Below are 24,468 nucleotides of genomic sequence, written 5' to 3'. Positions count from 1 at the left end.
TGTAGTTGTGTGTGAGGCTCTTCTGCAGTTATGTGTGACTTGTTAGACTAAGCTGTGGTTGTATATGTAACTGTGTGAGATAGTGCTCTTCTGTGGTTGTATATAACTTGATATGTGGTTTAGACTGCTATGGTTGTGACTGTTGTGGTTGTATGGATAACTGTGAGATTGTGTTGTGGTTGTATATGTATGTTTGTGTACACATGGTTCTTTCTGTGATTGTATGTGTGACTTGATATGTGTGTTAGGCTGAGCTGTGGTTGTGTGTGACTGTGTAAGATTGTGCTGTGGTTGTATGGGAGCCTCTTTTTTGACTGTATATGACTTCATATGTGTGTTAGGCTGTGCTATGGTTGTGACTTGTGATTGTATGTGTGCATGTGGTTCTTCTGTTATTGTATGTGTGACTTGATATAGTTATAAGGCTGTCCTATGGTTGTATGGGACTGAGAATATATGAAACTATTCTGTGATTGTGTGACTGAAGTTGTGCTATGTTTGTGTGTATGGAAATTTGTGAGACTGTGTTGTGGTTTTGCGTGTGACAATGTGAGGCTGTTCTGTGGCCATATGTGAGATTTTTGTGGTTTGGGGTATGTGACTATGTGAGGTTGGGCTGGATTCGTGTGTGTGACTTGATATGTATTTTATGTTATGCTGTGGTTGTGTGTGACTATATGAGATTGTGCCATGGGTATGTGTGTATGTAAGTATGTGACTCTTCTGTGGTTGTGTGTGAGGGTCTTCTGTGGTTGCATGATATATGTGTGAGGTACTGTGATTGGATGTATGACTATGTGTGAGACTATTGTAATTTGAGGTGTGTGACTCTGTGAGGTGGATTTGTGGTTATATGTATGAAACTTGATATGTATTTTAGGTTGTTCTGTGGTTGTATGGGACTCAAGATGTATGAAGTTGTTCTGTGGTTGTCTGGAATGAAGCTATGCTGTGGTTGTGTGTCTTTGTGCTACAATCATGATATGATTGTGGAAGGGTCTAATGTGGTTATGTGATGATATGTGCAAATCTATACTGTGTGTACGGCTGTGTGTGAAGCTCTTTTGTGGTTATGTATGTGACTTGATATGCATATTAGGCTGGACTGTGTTTGAGTGATTATTTTGGACTCAGAATATATGAAGAAATTATACGGTTGTTTGGGTGATTCCATGTGTGAGGCTATGCTATTGTTGTTGTGTGCGACTCTGCATAGTTGTGCTATGATTATATGCATGACTGTGCGAGACTGTGTTGTGGTTGCTTGTATAACTTTGTATGAGACTGTGTTGTGCTTATTTGTGTGACACGGTGAAGTTGTTCTGTGATTGTGTGTAAGATGGTTGTGGTTTGGAGTATGTGACTCTATGTGAGGTTGTTGTGATTGTGTATATGACTTTGTGTGACTGTGTTGTGGTTTTATGTGACCATGTAAGGTTGTTGTGTGGTTATATGTGACTTTTGTGGTTTTGTGTGTAACTATGAGAGATTGTATTATATGTTGTGTGTGCAACCTGTTATGTGTTTTATGTTGTGTTGTGGTTGTGTGTGTGTTCTTCTGTGGCTGTGTGTGACTCAATATGTGTGTTAGGTTATGCTGTGGTTGCATGTGTGACTGTATAAGATGGTACTGTGGTATTGTATTTGTGAGGTTCTTCTGTGGTTGTGACTTGATATGTGTGTTAGGCTATGCTGTGGTTGTGTGTGATGACATGTGTGAGTTTGTGCTGTGATTGGGTGTATGACTATGTGTGAGGCTGTTATAGTTTGGGGTGTGTGACTGAGGTTGGTTTATGGTTGTGTGTATGAGACTTGATATGTATTTTAGGTTGTTCTGTGGTTGTGTGGGACTCAGGATGTAGGAAGCTGTTCTGTAGTTGAGTGACTTGAATGAGGCTATGCTGTGGTTGTGTGTGTGTGACATTGTGTGAAATTGTGCTATAATTGTGTGGTATGTGCAAAGCTATACTGTGATTGTGTGGCTATGTGTGAGGCTATTTTGTGGTTGTGTATGTGACTTGATATGTGTATTAGGCTGTGCTGTGTTTGAGTGAATCAATATATTTGTTAGTGTATGCTGTGGTTATTTTGGACTCAGAATATATGAAGAAATTATATGGTTGTTTGAGTGATTCCATGTATGAGGCTGTGCTGTGTGTGTGTGTGTGACTTTGTGTGAAGTTGTGCTATAATTGGGTGGAAGGGTCTATTGTGGTTGTGTGATATGTGTGAAGTTGTGCTGTGATTGTATGTATGACTGTGAAGCTGTGTTGTGGTTCTGTGTATAATTATATGTGATGCTATGTTATAGTGTTGTGTGTGACTGTGAGGGTGTTCTGTGGTTGTGTGTGACACTTGTGGTTTTCAGTGTGACTGTGAGGTTGGGCTATATTTGTATGTGTGACTTGTCATGGTTGTGTGTGACTTTTGTGGTTGTATGTGTGTGACTATGTGGGATCATATTGTAGTTGTGTGTGAGAGGCTCTTCTATGGTTGTGTATGACAATATATGTATTAGGCTGTACTTTGGTTGTATGTGGCTATATTGTAGTTGTATGTGTGACTATATGAGATCAGGCTGTGGTTGTATGTTTTTGTGTGACTTGATATGTGTATAAGGTTGTGCTATGGTTATGTGGGACTCAGTATATATGAAACTGTAATGTGATTGTGTGACTTGTGAAGTTGTGCTATAATTGTGTATGACTGTCTTCTGTGCTTGTATGATGATATATGTGAGATTGTGTTATGATTGTATGTGATTGTGTGAGGCTGTGCTGTGATTGCATGTGACTATGAGGTTGCTTTATGGTTGTTTATGAGACTGTTGTGGTTTGGGGGATGTGACACTATGTTAGGTTGAATTATGTTTTTGTGTGCGACTTGATATATGTTTTAGGCTATGCCATGGTTGTGTGTGACTCTGTGTTGTGCTTGTGTGCATGATTGAGATTGTGCAGTGGTTTGTGTGATTTGATATATGTATAAGGCTGTATTATGCCTTATTGGGTCCCACAAAACAGTAACACATACAGTCACAACCACAGCACAGTCTAATACGCAAGTATATATGAAACTCAGTATATATGAAACTGTTCTGTGATTGAGTGTGTGAACTTGTGCTATGACTGTGTGAAGGTCTTTGTTGTGTGATATTTGTGAGGTTGTGTTGTGATTGGGTGTATGACTGTGAGGCTGTGTTGTGGTTGTGTGGGTGTGATTTTGTGAGGTTGCTCTGTAGTCATGAATGACATTTGTGGTTTGGGTATGTGACTGAGGTTGTACTGTGGTTTTGTGTGTTATTTGATATGTGTCTTAGACTGCTGTGGTTGTATATGTGACTAGGAGATCATGCTGTGATTGAGTGGAACTTAATATGTATATTAGGCTCTGCTGTTATTTTGTGGGACCCCAAATGTATGAAGCTGATCTGTGGTTGTCTGACTGACTTTATGAATGAGGCTGTGCTGTGGTTATATGTGTTACTTTGTGTGAAGTTGTGCCATGGTGGTGTGTGAGGATCTTCTTTGGCTTTGTGATAATATGTGTGAGACTATGCTGTGACTGTGTGTAGGACTATGTGTGAGGATATGTTGTGATTATATGTGACTCTGTGAGACTGGGCTGTGTTTGTGTTGGTGACTTGATGTGTTTTAGGCTGTGCTGTGATGGTGGTGTAACTTAATGCATGTGTTAGATCATGCTGTTGTTGTGTGGGACTCAGTATGTATGAAGCTATTACATGTTTTTTGTGTGATTCCATGTGTGAGGCCATGTGATGGTTGTGTATAACATTGTGCGAGGTTGTGTGTGAGGTCTTCTGTGGTTTTATGATATGAAATTGTGCTATGATTTTGTGTATGACTATTGTGAGACTATTGTGGTTCTTTGTGTATGACTGTGAGGTTGTTCTGTGGTTGTCTGTAATACTTTTGTGGTTTTGGGTGTGTGACTGTGAGATTGAGCTGGGTTTGTGTATGTGACTTGATATGTTTATGTTGTACTGTGGTTATTTGTGACTATTTGTTGTGGTGGTGTGGTGGTGTGTGATTATGTTTGAGGCTCTTCTGAATGGTTGTATGTGACTGTGCTGTGGATGTTTGTGACTGTGTTGTGGTTGTATGTGTTACTTTTCAGATTGTGCCATGGTTGTGTGTATGTGAGGTGCTTCCGTGGTTGTGCGTGACTTAATATATATGTTACATTGTGCTATGGTTGTGTGTGAGGATCTTCTGTGGTTGTATGATGATATGTGTGAGGTTGTGCTGTGATTGGGTATATGACTATGTGTGACTATGGGGTGCGTGACTGTGAGGTTGGCCTATGGTGTATTGTGTGTGTGACTTGATATGTGTTTTAGATTGTGCTGTGGTTGGGTGGGATTCAGGATGTATGAAGCTGGTTTGTGGTTGTCTGAGTGACTCAAATGAGGCTTTGCTGTAGTGTTGTGTGTGTGACTTTGTGTGAAATTGTGCTATAATTGTGTGGAAGAGTCTTCTGTGGTTGTGTGAAGCTATATTGTAATTGTGTGTATGACTGTGAGGCTGTTTTGTGGTTGTGTGTATAACTTGATATGTGTATTAGACAGGGCTGTGTTTGAGTGCCTTAATATGTGTGTTAGATTGTACTGTGGTTATTTTTGACTATGTATGAAACTATTATATGGTGGTTTGTATATCTTTAAGTGTGAGGCTATGCTATGGTTGTGTGAAGTTGTACTGTGGTTGTGTGTGAGGGTCTTTGCTGATTTTGTGAAGTTGTGCTGTGATTGTATGTATGACTATGTGTGAGGCTGTGTTGTGGTTTTGTATGTGTGTGTGTGTGTGTGTGTGTGTGTGACTATGAGGTTATTTTGTAGTTGTAAGGATGTTGTAGTTTTTGGTGTATGGATGTGAGGTTGGACTGTGTTTGTACATGTGACTTGATATGTGTGTTAGGCTATGATGTGGTTGTTTGTGGCTGTATTGTGGTTGTATTGTGACCATCTGAGATTGTACTATAGTTGTGTGTATGTGAGGTTCTTCTATGGTTGTGTGTGATTTGATATATGGGTAAGATTATGGTTGTAACTATGTTGTAGTTGTATGTGTGATATTGTGCTGTGGTTGTGTGTGTGAGACTATGTGTGAAAGTGTTGTTATTTGGAGTATGTGACTCTGTGAGTTTGGTCTCTCTGTGTGTGCCTTAATATATGTTTTTGGCTGTACTGTGGTATGTGGAACTCAGGATGTATGAAGCTCTGTGGTTGTTTGAGTGACTCTATGAATGAAGGTTTGCTATGATTGTGTGGCTTTGTGCTATAATTATGTGGAAGGGTCTTCTGTGGTTGTGTGATGATATGTGTGAAGCTATGCTGTTATCGTGTGTATGGCTATGAGTGAGGCTGTTATGTGGTTGTGTATGTGATTTGATATGTATATTAGGCTGGGCTATGTTTGAGTGACTTGATATGTATGTTAGACTCTGCTGTGGTTATGACTCAGTATGTGGTTATTTGAGTGATTCCATGTGTGAGGCTATGCTATGGTTGCATGTGTGTGACTTTGTGAGAATTTGTTCTGTGGTTGTATATATGATGGTGTGAGATCATGTTTTTTGTGTTTTGTGGGTGTGAGGCTGGTTTGTGGTTGGGTGTGACTTGATATGTGTGTTAGGTTGTGCTGTGGTTGGGTTTGTGTGATTTTGTTTGAAATTTCACTCTGGTTTTGTGTGAGAATCTTTTGTGGTTTGTGATATTGTGTGGGAACCTGTGCTGTGATTGTATGAATATGTGATGCTGTTTTGGTGTTGTCGTGTATGTGACTCTTAAATTGTTCTCTGATTGTGTGTGACTATTATAGTTTTGTGTGTGGTATTGAGTGTGACTGTGAGGTTGGGCTCTGGTTGTGTGTATAACTGTGAGATTGCATTATGATTGTGTGTGACTGTGAGATCATGTTGTGAGGGCCAAATCTAATATATGGAAAGTTAATTGGGTGACTCACCAAACTATTGGGGTTCGGGAAATAATGAGGGACCTCTAGGTTCAAAGCTCCCTCCCCTCCGAACTGCCCTTTTAGATATTTCTCCCAGGTCAATAAAAAAGGAGCCTTACAGCTTCTTTTCCACAAAAGGATCAGATTTTATTACTTGGGAACTAATTAAACAACAAAGGTGAAATGAATAAAAATCAAAGATAAGGAAGTAGGGAAAAAGAAATACAGATAAATTCTCCTAGCTCTAACCTAAGTCTATACAATCTCTAGATCTTTTCTAATTAAGCTAATTCAAAGGAATTTGTGTTCACTCACCACACCTGGGACATCTGCAGTTGCTCACATCACTGGAAAGACAGAAGAGAGAGAGCACTAGCATTCCAGAAGCGCCTCAGCCTCCCCTCAGGGAGCGTTCAATCTTCCTCCCCCCAAAGGGGAGGCCCTTCAAAAACTGCCTATGGAGAGGTTTCTCCTTCTGACTTCAGGGTGGGCCAGGTGTGGCCCCTCCCAAATGAGTCAGCTAAAACTCCAATAATTTTTACTACAGTGTCCTGGTTGTATGTGCGAGGTTCTTCTGTGGTTGTGTATATGTGTGACTTGGTATGTGTGCTAGACTATGGTTGTATGGGACTCAGTAGGTGTGTTAGACTGTGCTGTGGTTGTATAGGATTTAGTGTATAAGAAACTAATCTATGATTGCGTGTGTAACTTTGTGTGAAGTTGTGCTATAATTGTATGGAAGGGTCTTCTGTGGTGGTATACTATGTGTGAAGTTATATTTTGATAGTGTATATGACTGTGTGAGATTGTGTTGTGGTTGTGTATATGTGTATCAGACTTGGCTGTGTTTGAATGACAGTATCTATGTTAGGCTATGCTGCGGCTATATTATAATCAGTATACATGAAGCTATTTGGTTTTTTTGTGTGATGTTATTCTGTATTTGTGTTGTGGTTGTGTGTGAGGGTCTTCTGTGGTTTTGTGATATGTGTGAGATTGTGGGGTGGTTGTGTGTATGACTGTGTGAGGCTGTGTTATATGTGTGACTGAGGTTATTCTATGCTTCTGATATTATTATGGTTTTGCGTGTGATTGTGTGAAATAATGCTGTGGTTATGTGTATGTGTAAGGCTCATCTGTGGTTATGTGTGACTTGATATGTGTGTGGTTGCTTGTGACTGTGATGTGGTCATATGTGTGACTGTCAGACTGTGTCATGATTGTGTCTGTTTATGAGATTCTTTTGTGGTTATATATGACTTCATATGTGTATAAAACTGTGCTATGGTTGTGTGGAACTCTTTGTTAGACTATGCTGTGCTTGTGTTGGACTCAGTATATATGAAACAATTCTGTGATTGTGTGACTCAATGAAAAGTTGTGCTATGGTTGTTTGTGAGGGTCTTTGGTGGTTGTGTGATGATATATGTGAAGTTGTGCTTTGTGTATATAATGATTTGTGAGGCCGTGTTGTAGTTATTTGTGTGACTCTACATGAGGCTGTTCTGTGGTTGTGAGTAAGATTGTTGTGATTTGGGGTGTATGATTCAGTGAAGTTGGGCTATGGTCTGTGAGGATCATCTGGTTTTATGAGATGTGTGAGGTTGTGCTATGATTTTGTGTAATACTATTTGTGAGACTGTTGTGGTTGTGTGTATGACTGTGAGAGTGTTCTGTGGTTGTGTGTGAGATTGTTGTAGTTTTTCTGAGCAATTCTTTGTGAGGTTGAGCTGTTATACTTGTGACTTGATATGTGTGTTAGACTGTGCTCTGGTTGTGTGTTACTTCATATCTTTTTTTTTTGGTGGGGGCAATGAGAGTCAAGTGACTTGCCCAGGGTCACTCAGCTAGTAAGTGTCAAGTGTCTAAGGCAGGATTTGACCTCAGATCCTCCTGAAATCAAGGCCGGTACTTCACCCACTGTGCCACCTAGATGCTCCCACGTCATACCTATATTAAGCTGTGTTATGATTATGACAATACATGTGTTAGTATTGCTATGGTTTTGTGGAATCTCAGTATTATGAAACTGCTTTGTAATGTCTGTGTGATTCCATATGTGAAGCTATGCTGTGGCTGTGTGTGTCTGAGTAAATTTGTATTATGGATATGTATGAGAGTCTTCTGTGGTTGTATGACTGATATGTATGAGGTTCTTTTATAATTGTGTATATAACTGTTTGGTTGAGTATGACTCAATACCTGTGTTAGGCTGTTGTCTGGATGTGTGGGATTCAGTATGTATGAAGGTGTTCTGTGTTTGTGATTCCATGTATGAGACTATACTGTGATTGTGTGTGTGTGAGAAGTTGTGTTATGGTTGTGTGAGGGTCTTATATGGTTTTGTGATGACGTGTAAGATTACTGTGATTGTATGTATGAATGTATGAAGCTGTTTTGTGGTTGTGTGTGACTAAGTGAAACTCTTGTATGATTTTATGTGACATATGGTTTTGTGAATATGACCCTGTGATGTTGGGTTAAGTTTGTATGTGTGTGACTTGATATATATATTAGATTGTGTTGTGATTGTGTGACTCAGTTGTGGTTGTATGTATGATTATGTGAGATCATGCTGTGACTGTATGTTAGTGTTAGGCTCTTCTATGGTAATGTGTAACTTGATATGTTTGCTAGGCTGTGCTATGGTTGTCTGTGACTTGAGATGTTTGTTAGGTTATGCTATGGTTGTGTGTGACTGTTGCTGTGTGGGAGATAGTGCTGTGGTTATGTTTTTGCATGAAGCTCTTTTGTGATTGTGTGCAATTTGATAGATGTGTTAGATTGTGCTGTGGTTGTGTGTAACTAAGTTCTGGCTGTGTATGTGATTGAATGAGATTGTACTATGGTTGTGTGTGACTGTGTTGTGGCTGTGGTTGTGTTTGATTTAATATCTGTTAGGTTATTTTGCTGTTGTGTATGACTATGAGACCATGCTGTGATTATATGTATGTTTATGAGGACGTTCTATTGTTATATGTGACTTTATATATGTGCCTATGCTGTGGTTGTGTGACTGAATTAGTGAATTAGGATGTGTTATGATTGTTTGTAAACTATGGTTGTATGATTTCCATGTGTGAAGCTATGATATTGTGAGTGTGTGTGACTGTGTGAAATAGTGCTATATTTGTGTGTGAGAGTCTTCTGTGGTTGTGTAATAATGTGTGAAGTTGTGCTGTAATTGTATATATGAGGCTGTACTGTGGTTGTGACTGTGAGATTGTGTGGTTGTGGGTGAAACTGTTGTATTTGTGTGTGTGTGTGATTGTGAAGTTGGGCTTTGTTATGTATGTGACTTAATATGTATGTTTGGCTGTGCTATGGTTGTGTGTGTGTGTGTGTGAATTTCTTCTGTAGTTGGGTGTGTTTGATCTGATATATATGTTAGGTTGTGTTGTGGTTGTGTGGGACTTAGTATATGTGAATCTGTTCTGTGATTGTGTGACTTTGTGTGAAGTTGTGCTACGGTTGTAGGTGAGGGTCTTTGGTTATGTGAGGCTGTGCTGTGATTATGTGTATGAATGTGTAGGTCTGTGTTGTGGTTGTGTATGACTGAGATTGTGCTGTGGTTGTGTGTGACAGATGCTTCTGTGGTTGTGTTTGACTTGATATGTGTATTAGGCTATGTTGTTATTTTTTGTGATTCTGTGTGGCGGCTGTGGTTGTGTGTATCTTAATATATGTTAGGCTGTGCAGTGGTGGGGTGTGTTTATTAGGTTCTTCTATGTGTGTATGTGACTTGATATGTGTGTTAGGCTATCATGTGATTGTGTATGACTGTGTTGTGGTTGCGTGTGTGTGTGTGATAGTGTGAGATTGTGTTATGGTTATGTAAGTGTATATAAGGATCTCCTGTGGTTGTATGTGACTTAATATATGTGTTGGTCTTTGCTGTTTTTGTGTGGAACTCTGTTGTGGTTGTGTATGTGACTGTGAGATTGTTATGTGCTTGTGTGTGTGTGAGGTTCTTCTGTGGTTGTATATGGCTTTGATATGTGTTTTAGACTGTGCTGTGGTTTGTGACTTACTTCGTGTGTTAGAATGTGTTATGGATCTGTGAACTCAGTATGCATGAAACTGTTTTGTGGTTATCTGTGTGATTCCATGTGTGAAGTTATGCTGTGGTTATGTCTGTGTGACTGTGTAAAGTTGTGCTATGGTTGTGTCTTCTGTGGTTCTGTGGTGACGTATGTCAGGCTGCACTGTGGTTGTGTGTGAGAATGTTGTGAGATTTTTGTGCGAGTGGGAGGATTGTGTATGTGAATTGATATGTGTGTTAGGCTGTATTGTGGTTATGTGTATTTAATATGTGTGTTAGTCTTTGCTATGGTTGTGTGGGAATTAGCATATATGAATCTGTTCTGTGATTTGGGACTTTGTATGAAGTTGTGTTTTGGTTGTGTGTGAGAGTCTTCTGGGGTAGTGTGATGATATGTGTGAAGCTGTGTTGTGATTGTGTATGTTACTATGTATGTTCCTGTTGTGCATTTGTGTTTGAGATTGTGCTATGGTATTGTGTGAGAAAGACTCTTCTGCAGTTTGACTTGATATATGTATGTTGTGTTGTTTATTTTTGTGACTGTATGGTGGCTATGTGTGACTGCATGAGACTGTACTATGGTTGTGTATGACTATGTTATGGATGTGGTTATGTGTATGAGGGTCTTCTGTGCTTGTGTGTCCTGATATTTGTGTTAAACTGTGCTTTTGGTGGTATGAGATTGGGATGTGGTTGTATGTGTGTTTATGAGGTTCCTCTGTGGTTGTATGTGACTTGATATGTGTATTTGGCTGTGCTATTTTTGTGTGCAACTCTGTGTTATGGTTGTGTCACTGTGAGATTGTGATATGGTTGTGTGTATGTGTGTGAGGCACTTCTGTGGTTGTATGTGACTTGATATATGTGTTACACTGTGGAGTTGTTATATATGACTATGTTGGGGTTGTCTGTGACTGAGATTACGGTGTGGTTGTGTGTGAGGCTCTTCTGCACTTGTAAGTGACTTGATATGTGTCAGGTTATGCTATGGTTGCATGAATTAATGTAAGTTTTATGTATGAATTCAGTATATATTCAACTGTTTTGTGGTTATGTGTGATTCCATGTGTTAGGCTATGCTGTGGTTGTATGTATGAGACTGTGTGAAATTATGCTACATGTAAGGGTCTTCTGTGGTTCTTTGATGATATGTGCCAAGCTATACTGTGGTTGTGTGGTTGTATGTGAGACTGTTGTGATTTTTTGTGTGTAATTCTATGTGAGGTTGAGCTATGTTTATGTGACTTGATATGTAAGACTGTGTGTAAAGTTCTGTGGTTGTATGTGTTTGACTTGATATGTGTTAGGCTGTGCTGTGGTTGTGTGGGACTTAGTATATGTGAATTTGTTCTGTGATTGTGGGGCTTTGTATGAATTTGTTCTATGGTTATGTGTGAGGGTCTTTGGTGGTGGTGTTATGATATGTATGACTCTGTGTTGTGACTGTATGATCACATGTGAATTTGTCCTGTGGTGGTGTAAGACTATGTGAGGTTGTTCTGTGGTTATGTGTAACTGTTGTGGTTGTGTGTGCAAGAGACTCTATGTGTTTGATTTGACGTGTGTTAAGTTGTACTGTTGGGTTTTTGTGACCATGTTGTATCTGTGTGTGACTGCATGAGATTGTGGTTGTATATAACTCTGTCTTGTAGTTATGGTTGTGTTCAAGGCTCTTCTGTGGTTGTATGTGTCTTAACGTTTAAGTTAGGCTGTGCTGTCATATTGCTGCTCTGTGTTGTGGTTGTATATGACTGTGCGCAACTGTGCTGTATGTTTACGAGGTTCTTCTGTGGTTGTGTGTGACTTCATATGTGTGTTAGGTTGTCCTGTGACTATGTATGACTGTTGTAGTTGTGTGTATGACAGTGTGAGATTATGATGTGGTTATGTATGTGTAGCTTTTCTATAGTTGTGACTTGATATGTGTTAGGCTGTGCTATGGTTGTGTGATAATTCATGTTACGATGTGTTATGGTTATGTGTGAACTTAGCATGTGTGAAACTATTCTGTGGATATGTGATTCCATGTGTGAGGCTATAATGTGGTTGCGTGTGACTATGTGAAGTTGTGCTATGGTTGTATTTGAGAATCTTCTGTGGTTCTTTGATGATATGTGCCAGGCTGTACTGTGATTGTGAGTGACTATATGAGGTTGTGTGACTGTGTGTGAAACTGATGTGGTTTTGTGTGTATGACTCTATGTGAGGTTGGACTATGTTTGTATGTGTCTTGATATGTAAGGTTGTGTTGTGGTTGTGTGTGAAAGAAATTGTGCTGTGGTTGCATGCATGTGTATGAGATTCTTCTGTACTTGTATATTACTTAATATGTGTGTTAGGATATGCTGAAAATATGTGTGACTGTTGTGCTTGTGTGTATGACTGAGATCATGTTATGGTTGTATGTATGTGTGAAACTCTTCAGTGATTGTGAATCTCTTGATTTGTGTTAGGCTGTGCTATATTTGTGTGGGACTCTGTTATGGTTGTATGTGAGTGTGAGACTTCTGTGGTTGTTTGTATATATATGAGACTTCTATGATTGTGTGTGACTTGATATGTATGTTAGGCTATCTGCCATTGCATATGACTGTTGTGGTTATGTATGTGACTGTGAGATTATGTGGTAATGGTGTATGCGTATGTGTGTGTGAGACTCTTCTGTAGTCGTATATGACTTGAGATGTGTTAGACTGTGCTGTAGTTTGTTAGGTAGTACTGTGGTTATTTGGGAATTTGGTATGTATGAAACTGTTCTATGGTTTTCTTTGTGATTATTTGTGTCAGACTATGCTATGATTCTGTGTATGAGAATGTGAGATTGGGCTGTGGTTATGGGTATGAGTTGATATGTATGTTTGGTTGCATGGTGTTTGTGTGATTTAATTCATGTGTTAGGATTGCTATGGTTGTATGTGACACAGTATGTATGAAACTATTTTGTGGTTTTCCGTTGTGAGAAAATAATGGGATTTGGCAGATACTCAAAGGCCCCACCTGGAGATTAATCTAAACTGATTGAATTAAGTGAGAGTGATTGACTTTTCTGATTAACCTACTTAAAGTTAATTAGATTGTAACCACACTTGCCTGGTCTTTGAGAAGGTATTGTTCTCAGAACAGAAGCTAAGGACTTTGAACTCAACAAAGACCACCTTTAAGTCCAGTGAACCAATGGATTTGGATGATGCTAACCAATCAGCTTGAAGTAGTGTGTAAGGACCGCCTCTGCTCCAGACCTATAAAATGCTTCCACACTCAGTTTTTGGGAGCAGTTTGTGGTTGAAGCAGGCTCATGGCAGAGGACTTGAGGAAGAACCAGACCAGGCCGGAGGAACTCTAGGCTAGATAGGCCTTAACTTTCTAAACTCCACATGTTCTCTTCTTACTAATACCTGGTATGCTTTAATAAATGCTTAATGCCCAAAAACTGGTGCTAAAGCTTCTAATTTAAGGCAACCACACATTTAGATTTTAAACATCACACTGTGCAATTCCATGTGTGTCTGTGCTGTGCACATGTGGCTTTTTATGAAGTTGTGCTATGGTCATGTGTGATGATAATCTACTATTGTGTGGTATGTGTCAGGTTATTCTGTGATTGTGTATATGACTGTGTGAAGCTGTACTGTGATTGTTGTGGATTTTTTGTGACGCTGAGATTGGGCTATGTTTGTGTGTGTAACTTGCTATATATGTTAGGCTGTGCTATGGTTGAGTATGACTGTAATGTTGTATGTGTGATTGTGAAATTGTGCTGTGGTTGTATGTATATATATATATGAGGCTTTTCTGTGGTTGTGACTTGATATGTATGTTAAGTTGTGTCATCATGTATATGGCTTTGTGTTGTGATTATATGTAGTATTGAGAGATTTTGATAAAGTTGTGTGTGTATGAGTCTATTCTCTGATTTTATATGACTTGATGTTTGTATTAGGTTGTGCTGTGGTTGTGTGTGGCTCTATGTTCTGATTGTGTGACTGTGTGAGATCATGCTGCGATTGTGCATGTGTGCATGAGGCTCTTCTGGGATTATGTGTGACTGTTGTGGTTGTGTGTGACTGTCATATTATACTATGATTATATGTATGTATATGAGCCTCTTGTGGTTGTGTATAATTTCATATGTGTGTTAGGCTATGCATTGCTTGTATATGATTATGTGCTATGGTTGTATGTGTGACTGAGATTATGTTGTAGTTGTGTGACAATATATATGTTAGTGCTATGGTTGTGTGGGAAATCGGTATGTATGAAACTGTTCTGTGGTTGTATGATTTAATATGTAAGGCTATGTTGTGGCAGTGTGATTTTGTGTGGAGTTATGCTTTGGTTGTGTATGAGGGTCTTCCATGGTTTTGTGATGTTATGTATGAGGCCATGCTATTGTGTGTATGACTATGTGTGAGGCTGTGCTGTGGTTGTATGTTTGACTCTGTGAGGATATGTATGTATGCAATATATATTCATACATGCATGCATTTATGTGATTGTGTGTATGAGACTATTTTGTAGCTGTGCTTCTGTGTGTGAGGTTCTTCTGTGGTTGTACGTGACTTGATGTCAGTTAGGCTGTGCTATGTTTATATGTGATTCTCTGCTGTAATTGTGTATGTGACTGTGAGATGATGCTGTGGTTGTATGTGACTTGATATATATGTTAGGCTCTGCTCTGGTTGTGTGTGACTCTCTTGTGGTTGTGTGTGTGTGTGTGTGTGTGTGTGTGAGACCATGTGAGATTGTACTGTGGTTATATGTGTGTGTATGAGGTTCCTTTGGTTGTATAAAACTTGATATGTGTGTTGGGCTCTGCTGTGGTTGTGTGGGAAGTCAGTATGTATGAAATTGTTCTATGGTTGTCTGTGTGATTCAGTATGTGAGGCTATGTTGTAGTAGTGTATGATTTTGTGTGAAGTTGTGCTATGGTTGTGTGTGAGGGTCTTCCATGTTTTTGTGATGTTATGTATGAGGCCATGCTATTGTGTATATGACTATGTGTGAAGCTTTGTTGTAAGGGGAAGCTAGGTGGTGCAGTTGATAAAACACTAGCCCTGGATTCAGGAGGAACTGAGTTCAAATCCAGCCTCAGACACTTGACACTTACTAGCTGTATGACCCTGGGCAAGTCACTTAACCCTCATTGCCCCACAAAAAGGAAAAAAAAAAGAAGCTGTGTTGTGGTTGTGTGTTTGACTCTGTGAAGATATGCATGTATGTATGCATGTATGGCTGTGGTTGTGTTTTTTGTGGCTGTGCTTGTGTGTTTGAGGCTCTTCTGTGGTTGTGTATGACGATGCCTATTTTAGGCCATGCTATGTTTGTATGGGATTCTCTGTTGTATTTTTGTGGTTGTCTATGATTCTATATATGAGGCTATGTGATGGTTATGTGTATGTGACTTTGTGTGAGGTTGTTCTATGGTTGTGTATGAGGGTCTTCTGTTGTTTGATGATATGTATCAGGCTGTGTTGTGATTGTGTGTATGACTCTATGTGAAGTTGCTGTCAGTTTTGTGTTGGACTTGATATATATATTAAGCTGTGCTTGAGTGTGACTGTGTTGTGTTTGTGTGTGACTGTGAGATCATGTTTTGTGTTTGTGTGTGAGGCTCTTCTGTGGTTGTGTGATGTTATATGTGAGCCTGTGCTGTGATTGTGTATATGAATATGTGTGATGTTGCTTTTTCATTATGCATGTCACTCTCTGAGGTTGTTCTGTGATTGTGTGTATGAAATTGTACTATGGTTGTGTGTGAAGTTCTGTGGTTGTGTGTAGGTATGACTTGATAAGTGTGTTAGGCTGTGTTATGATTGTATGGGAGGTCTTCTGTGGTTGTATGATTATATGTGTGCAGCTATCCTGTGATTGTGTGTATGACTGTGAGACTATGTTGTGTTTGTATATGTGACTTGATATATATGATTAGATTTGGCTGTGTTTGATTGACTTAATATGTGTGTTAGACTATGCTATGGTTATGTTGGACTCAGTATGTATGAAGTTATGTGGTTGGTTGTATGATTCCTTGTATGAGTTTGTGTGACTCTATATGAAGTTGTCTTCCTTTTGTGTGTATGACTTTGTGAGGTTGGGCTGTGATTGTATGTTTGTGACTTGATATGTGTTTCAGTCTGTGTTGTTTTTATATATGTGACCATCAGGTTGTTCTGTGGTTATATGTGAGACTTGGACTTTGTATGTGTGACTATGTAAGGTTGGGTTATAGTAGTATGTGTGTGTGAGACTCTTCTCTGGCTATGTGTATGACTTGTATAATATATGTTAGACTGTGCTGTGTTTGAATGACCTCAAAAAGTATGAAGGTGTTCTGGGGTTGTCTATGTGACTCCATGTGTGCTATGATTGTGTGTGTGTGTGACTTTGTGTGAATTTTGCTATGGCTGTGTGCAAGGGTGTTTGGTTGTATGTTATGTGTGAGGCTGTGCTGTGATTGTGTATATGACTATGTGTGACACCTTATGTGAAGTTGGGCTATGGCTATTTATATGATTTTATATGTGTGTTAGGCTTTGCTGTGGTTGTGTATGTGACTCTGTGAGGCTGTTTTATTATTGTTTTATGTGTGACTGTGAGATCATACTATGCTTGTGTATGTGTGCTTCTGTGGTTGTGTGTGAATTGCTAAGTAAGGCTGTGTTATGATTGTATGGGACTCTCTATGTATGAAGGTTAAGGCTATGCTCTGTGCATATGAATATATGTGAGGCTGTGTTGTAGTTGTGTTTGACTCTGTGAGTTTGTTGTGACATTGTGTGTGGAACTTTGGCTTTGTATGTATGACTCCATGTGCGGTTGGGCTGTGGTTGTGTGTAACTTAATACGTGGGTGAAGTTGTATTGCGTGTGACTCTGTGAGGCTGTTGTGGTATGTATGACTGTGAGATCATACTGTGGTTTATGTTGTGACTTTATAAACATACATACATACACACACACACACATATATATATATATATACATACATACATATGTTAGACTGTTATGATTGTGTGGGACTCAGTATGTATGAGGACTTTGTGTTTAAGGCTGTGCCATGATTGTGTATATGAATAAGTATGAGACTGTGTTGTCCTTGTGTGTACATAACTGTGAGTTCTGTGGTTGTGTGTGAGACTTTGGCTTTGTGTGACTGTGAGATTGGGCTGTGTCAATTTTGTGTATGACACTTGATATATATGTGAGGCTGTGCTATGGTTGTATGAGACTCAGGAGGTGTGAGGCTGTACTTTTGGTGTGTGTATGTGTGTGTGTGTGTGTACACATGTGAGGCCCTGCGGTATTTTTTCAATCCTTATCTTTCTTTCTTTTTTCTTTTTTTTTGGTAGGGCAATGAGGGTTAAGTGACTTGCCCAGGGTCACACAGCTAGTAAGTGTCAAGTGTCTGAGGTCAGATTTGAACTCAGGTCCTCCTGAATCCAGGGCCAGTGCTCTATCCACTGCGCCACCTACCTGCCCCAATCCTCATCTTTCTTGACATCTCTGCAGCCTTTGATGCTGTCCAATACCCTCACCTTTCTTGGAAATTCTCTTCTCTTAGATTTTTAAGACTGTTCTCTCTTCTGTTTTTCCTTCTACCTTCTTGACTGAACAGTTTCCTCTTCTCAGTGATACTCTCCCCAGGCTCTGTCCTGGACATTCTTCTCTTCTCCCTCTATACTTTGTGATCTCATCTGCTCCTGTGGTTTCAATTATCAGATGATTCCTAGATCTGAATATCCAGCCCTAATATCTCTCTTGAGTTTCAGTCTCTCATCATCAACTGCCTTTTGGGCATTTCTCATCAGATGATCTGTAGTTGTCCCAAATTGAACATGTACAAAACAGACTAGCTTTATCCCTAAACACTACTCTCTTCCCAACTTTTCCATTACTGTTGAGAATCCTACCACCTTCTCTATCACTAGGGCTCACAACTCTGGTGTCATCTTCTACTCTTCACTCACACTTATCCAACAAATACCATTTTTACAACCGAGTCTTGTCATTTCTATCTCCACAACTTCTTTCATATATGCCTGTTTCTATTTGCGAAACCATCTCTCTAGGCTCTCCTTATTCTCTCATCTGGACTACTGCATTAGTTTTCTAATTGGTCTTCCTGCCTCAAGTCTGTCCCTACCTCAATGTCTCCTCCCACAAAACTGACAAAATGATTTTCTGAAAGTATAGGGCTAACCACATCACCACCTCTCACCTCTATTCAATTAACTCTCATGGTTCCCTGTTACCACCAGGATCATAAAATCTTCCTTTACTATCTCTTCCTTTCCTGCTTTTCCAGTCTTTTTTTCTTTACATTTTATTCTCTTCTGTGAAAAGTGTTTTGTAATTGTGTTCATAGAGTTCCTGGATTAGTCTTGGCAAGTAGACTCCCAAGTATTTTATATTGTCAACCGTTACTTTAAATGGAATTTCTCTTTCTATCTCTTGCTGCTGGACTTTGTTGGTCATGTATAGAAATGCTGATGATTTATGACATTTTATTCTCTTCTATACACTCTATGACCTGACTACACTGGCTTCACATTTGACACTTTTATCTCCCAACTCTGTGCATTTGCACTGACATATGTATGTATATCTGTGGAAATATGTGTATGTTTATTTCACTTTGTTTCTCTCTCTTGCTGTATGTAGCTGTGTGTAATTATCTTGCTGTATATTTCTTGTTATGTCTATGACTGTGTATGTGACTGTGTCTTTCACTATGCAAGGGTTTCTCTTGCTGTGTATCCTTCTCTTTTATTTATTTGTTTATTTTTGGTGGGGCAATGAGGGTTAAGTGACTTGCCCAGGGTCACACAGCTGGTAAGTGTCACATGTTTGAGGTTGAATTTGAATTCAGGTTCTCTTGAATCAGGGCCGGTGCTTTATCCACTGCACCACCTAGCTGTCCCGTATCCTTCTCTTTTGTTGTATATTGCAGTATGTCTCCTCAATGTGTGTGTAACTTGGTGTGGGTATAATTCTCTATGTTTGTGACTGAGTTTATGTGTGTCTTTGGCTATGGGAATCTCCTGCTGTTATTATGCAGTTTTGTTTTTCTCTGTGATTTTCAGTATCGGTGTATCTGGCTTTCTGGGTGTCTCTCTGTGTGGTTGTGTGTCTCTGTGGCCAGGTATGTATTTTTGTATCTTTCTCTGTGTGATTGAGTCTATTTGTGTTTGACTATATAGATATGTGTCTCTGCCTGGTATACAAATATCTATGTGTCAATATATAGGTCTTTCTGTGGGGATCTATTTCGGGTTGTTTGTGGCATTCTGTACTCTTGTATATGCTACACTGAATGTCTTTTTGGCTATGTATACATGTTTGTGTTTTACTGTGTGTTTGTGTATATCTGTTTCTGTCATCTGTTACTAGGAGTGTATCTGCCAGGGTGTCACCTGGAATATGTTTGAATGTTTGCATTCATCTTTTCTTACTTTTGGAGAGATTCTCTGCCTGTGTGAGGGTGGTGTGTGTGTGTGTGTGTGTGTGTGTGTAAGAGAGAGAGAGAGAGAGAGAGAGAGAGAGAGAATGAATGAGAGGAGAGAGAAAGGGAGGGATTAAAACAGACTGAGGAGGGGGCAGCTAGGTGGTGCAGTGGATAAAGCACTGGCCCTGGATTCAGGAGGACCTGAGTTCAAATTCGACCTCAGACAATTGACACTTACTAGCTGTGTGACCCTGGGCAAGTCACTTAGCCCTCATTGCCCCCCCCCAAAAAAAAACCCCACAACAACAACAGACTGAGGAGAGAGGAGAAAATGAGAGAGGGAATGAGGAAAGAATGAGAGGAGAGACAGAGGAGAGAAATGGGGAGAGAGTGAATGAAATAGATTGAAGAGAGAGACAGAGACAGAGACCCATCCTAACCCAATCCCACAGAAGGAGTAATTCCTAAGGTATTTAGTTTGGCAAGCTGGAAATCCCGGATATACTTGAGATAGCTCTTCTATGCGTCAGCTCCATTCAAAATTCATTCTTTCCCTCTGGGGCATTCTTCCTGAAGAGAACCTTTAATTGCATGTTGTCTCTCATGATTTCAACAACTCTGCCCCTCACATGGCATGGAATGTAGAGTAATGATTCTACCAATAAGGAGAGTCTTATGCAAATGACCAGGCTTGAACCTTGGGTTATACATGTGTTTAGGTATGTGTGACTGTCTCTTGGTGTGTATATCTGAGTGTTTCAGTGTATTTGGCTATGTGTGTACCTGATTGTGTGTGCCTGTTTCTGGTGTTTAAAAAAAATTTCCCGGTTGTTTTTCTGACCCCCCTTGCTCTTGGTAATTTTATTCCTATTAGTTCTTTTTTATGTCTCTATGTACCTTTGAGTATGTGTGCCTGTTTGTCTTGGGGTGTCTTTGTGCTGTTGTGTATGGAATTCTGTCTCTGATTTTGTGCATGTAAGTATTACTAGGTGTTGTTGTGTCTAGGTGTTTGTCTCTAGGGGTATATCTGTATGTGTATTTGTTTCTGGATTTGTTTCTGCTTGTGTGTGTATGTCTGTCTTTGGATTTGTGTCCATGGGGATCTATCTATCTATCTATCTATCTATCTATCTATCTATCTATCTATCTATCTATCTATCTATCTATCTATCTATCTATCTATCTATCTATCTAATCTATCTATCTATCTATCCATCCCTATATCTATATCTATCTATATCTGGGTTTATGTCTGCTTGTGGGTATGTGGTTGGGTCTGTATGTTTTTGCCTCTCTGTCTCTCTAAGTCTTTCCTAATCCCTCCATATTTTAGAGCCTTCTTTCTTTTAATAATTTCCTATTTATCCTGTATATAGCTTGTTAGTACACATTTATTTGCTCATCTTTCTCAATAGATTGTGAGCTGTGGGACAGGAACTGAGTGTGCAGTCTTTTTATGTCTATGAAAATGGGTATCTCTGTATCTGGATGTTGATGTTGATGTGTCTGTCTTTGTCACTGACTCAGGGTTCAAGCATATCTTTGTGTCTGTCTGTCTCTGGGGATATGAGTGTATCTGGATAGATGTATCTGCTGGGTTCTGAGTGTATTTGTCTCTGTGTGCGTGCCTGCATGCCTGTCATTTAGTCTCTAGATATGTGTCTGTCCATGGAAATACATTCCTCTGAGGATCTATGTTTATGTGTATGTACCTGTCTCATTGTGTGTTAGTCTCTAAATGTGTATATGGTTGCAGGTGTCTCTTGATGTGTTTGTAGCCATATTTGTAGCTCTGTGTCTGTGTTGTGTGTTTGCATGTCTTTCTGTGACTGTGTGCATTTCTAGATATGTTTGTGATATGATTATAGATACATGCCCCTCTCTTTTTCTGTGTGTGGATTATATGGCTGAGTTGTGCCTGTGTTGTGCCTGTCTTGATGTACTAGATGCGTGGCTGTGTATATGTTTCTTGTTGAAAACATGACATTATATGTGTGTCTATCTCTCTTGCTATATTGGTTTAAGTGGCTCTATAAATATTTGTACCTTTCTTGCTGCATATGTGAATATGTGACACTTTACTGTGTATGTGTGTGTCTCTTGCTGTAGGTATAATTCATGTGACTTTGTTTATAGGCACATTTCTTGCTCTATGTATGATTTTGTGTATGTGTGCATGCCTTATTCTCCTTGTGGTTTGTGAAGCTCTGTGTGTGCTTCTCTTGCTGCATATATGACTTTGTTAATGTTTGTGTCCTCTTACTGCTGTTTGTGTGGCTTTTGTTCATGTGTTTGTTTCTCTTGATGTGTGGCTGTGTGAATATGTATGTCTTTCTGTGTGAGTGTGTATATGCCTCTCTGGCTGTATATGTGAGTCTGAATTCTTGATTTGCTGATTGTGACTGTGTGTGTTCCACTCTTACTAATGTATTACTTTGTGTATGTGTGTGCCTCCCTTTTGAAATGTGTGTGGTTGTGTATATGACTCTCATCCTGTGTGTTTTTGTTTGCTTCTCTTGCAACATTTGTGGCTGTATGCATCTCTTGCATGTATAATGGTGTGTATTTCTTGCTGCACGTGTGCTTTCTGTGTATGTCATCTGTTCATTTATTTTGTGGGGCAGTGAGGATTAAATGACTTGCCCAGGGTCACACAGCTAGTAAGTGTCAAGTGTCTGAGGCCAGATTTGAACTCAGGTACTCCTGAATCCAGGGCAGGTACTTTATCTAGTGTGCCACCTAGCTGCCCCTGTACATGTATCGCTTGTATGGCCGTGTTTATGTGTGCTCTGGGTATGATTGTGTTTCTTATGCTGTGTATATGACTGGCTGTGTATACCTCTTTTATTGCATGTGTGTGTTTACATGCCTAGCTTGCTGCATGTACAACTGTGATTATGTTTGTGCCTCTTTTGATGCAACTGTGGCTGTGTATGTGTATATATTTCTTGCTGTATGTTGTCTTGCTTCATATGTGGTTAAGTTCATGCATGACTCTCTTGTGGCTTGTCTGGCAGCATGTCTCTCTTGCTGCCTATGTGAATGTTTGTGTGTCTTTGTGCATATCTTTTGCTGTGTGCATGGTTGTGTGTATATGCATCTCTTGCTGCACTTATGTCTATGTTTCTGCATACCCCTCATGTCACATGTGTGTCAGATGTGTGTCTCCCTCTTGTTGTTTTTGGGCTTTGAATATGTGTGCATCTTCCTTGCGGTATGTGACTATGTGTATATCTTGTGTTGTATGTGTGTCTCTTGCTGTATGTATGGCTCTATATACATGTGTATTTTGTTACATGTGTGGTTGTGTGTATGTGTTTGTATCTCTTGCTGCATGTGGCTCTGTTTATGTGTGTAACTCTCTGGCTTTGTTTATGTATAGCTCTTGTTGTATGTATAAGAGATATGTAATACAGTGACACATGCAACAAGAGTCATACTTAACACAGCCACACACACAGTTAGAGACCTGCACACACATAGCGTCAACATAAACATACACAATGAGAATGCCTTGTGTATGTTTGTGCTTCTCTTACTGTGTGTATGCTTATACATATGGGTGAGTATTTCTTACTGAAGTGTGATGGTGTATATATGTGTCTTGTTGCAGATATGACTGTTTTTGGGCATGCCTTTTTTGTTGCATTAGTAACCATGCTACACATATGGCTTTGTAGCTATGTGTGACTGTATGTAGGCGTGTACCTCTTTTGCTGCATATATGCCGATGTATGTTTGTCTCTTGCTGCATGTATGGCTGTGTGTATATGTTTGTATATGCCTCTCTTGTTGCATGTATGTCTGTGTGTCTATGTATTTCTCTCTTGCTGTCTCTGTGGCTGTGTTTAGATACACCTATCTTTTTGCATAAGTGGCTGTATGTGTCCTTCTTGCTGAATGTGTGACTTCATGTATGTGTATACCTTTCTAGCATGTGTAGCTATATATGCATGTCTCTTGCTGCATGTGTGTGTCTCTCTTGCTGTTTGTGTGGCTGTGTGTGAGCCTCATTATATGTATGACTATGTAAATGAGTTTCTCTCTTGCTGTGTGTATACACATGTATATATGTTTCTTGCTGCATATACGTCTGTGCCTGTTATATATCTCTTGCCACCTGTGTGACTGTGTTTAGATATGCCTCTCTTCATAAGTGGCAGTGTGTGCCCTTCTTGCTGAATGTGTGACTTTGTGTATGTGTATACTTTTCTGGCATGTGTAGCTGTATATGATTGTCTGTTGCTGCATGTGTGTGTATCTCACTGTTTGTGTGGTTGTGTGTGCCTCTTGTTACATGTATGGCTATGTAAATGAGTTTCTCTCTTGCTGTGTGTATACGCATGTATGTATGCTTGCATGTATGTTTCTTGCTGCATATATGAGTGTGCCTATTATGTCTCTCTTGCCGCCTATGTGACTGTGTTTAGATATGCCTCTCTTCATTTATAAGTGGCTGTGTGCCCTTCTTTCTGACTGTATGACTGTGTGTACCTTTTTTGCATGTGTAGCTGTATATGTCTTTCTCTTGCTGCATGCATGTTTCTCTTCCTCTGTGTGGCTCTTTTCTGTGTACTTCTCTTGTTGGTTGTGTAGCTTTTGTATTTCACTTGTTGCATGCATAGCCGTGTATTTGTATTTATTTCTTTTGCTGTGTATATGGCTATTTGTATGTTTATGCTTCTCTTCCTGAATGTGTAGCTATGTGTATATGTTTGCATTTGTTGTTTGTGTGGCTATGTATATGTACTTCCCTTGTTTTGTCTTTGTGTGCCTCTCTTGCTGTGTGTGTACTTATGTAGCTATGTGTGGCTTATGTAGCTGTGTATGCTTCTCTTGATGCATATGTATGTAGATTGTCTGAGTATGGTTGTACCTTTCTTGCTGCATGCGAGGCTGTGTGTGTACCTCTCTTGCTATTTATAGTTTGTGTACCTACATGTATGTGTGTGAATCTCTTGCTGATTTAGCTTGTATGGTTATTTGTATATATGTACCTTTCTTGTT

At 39.5% G+C, this 24,468-nt stretch overlaps 1 protein-coding gene across 1 annotated transcript in view; it reads left to right on the top strand.

The window, feature by feature from the left end:
• Positions 1 to 24,468, top strand: part of EFCAB8 (EF-hand calcium binding domain 8) — a 125,158-nt gene that overhangs the window by 83,491 nt on the left and 17,199 nt on the right. The window lies entirely within an intron of this gene.

Source organism: Dromiciops gliroides, chromosome 2 (genome assembly GCF_019393635.1).
Source record: "Dromiciops gliroides isolate mDroGli1 chromosome 2, mDroGli1.pri, whole genome shotgun sequence".
Lineage (NCBI taxonomy): Eukaryota > Metazoa > Chordata > Mammalia > Microbiotheria > Microbiotheriidae > Dromiciops > Dromiciops gliroides.
This window is presented reverse-complemented; position numbering and strand designations above follow the sequence as displayed.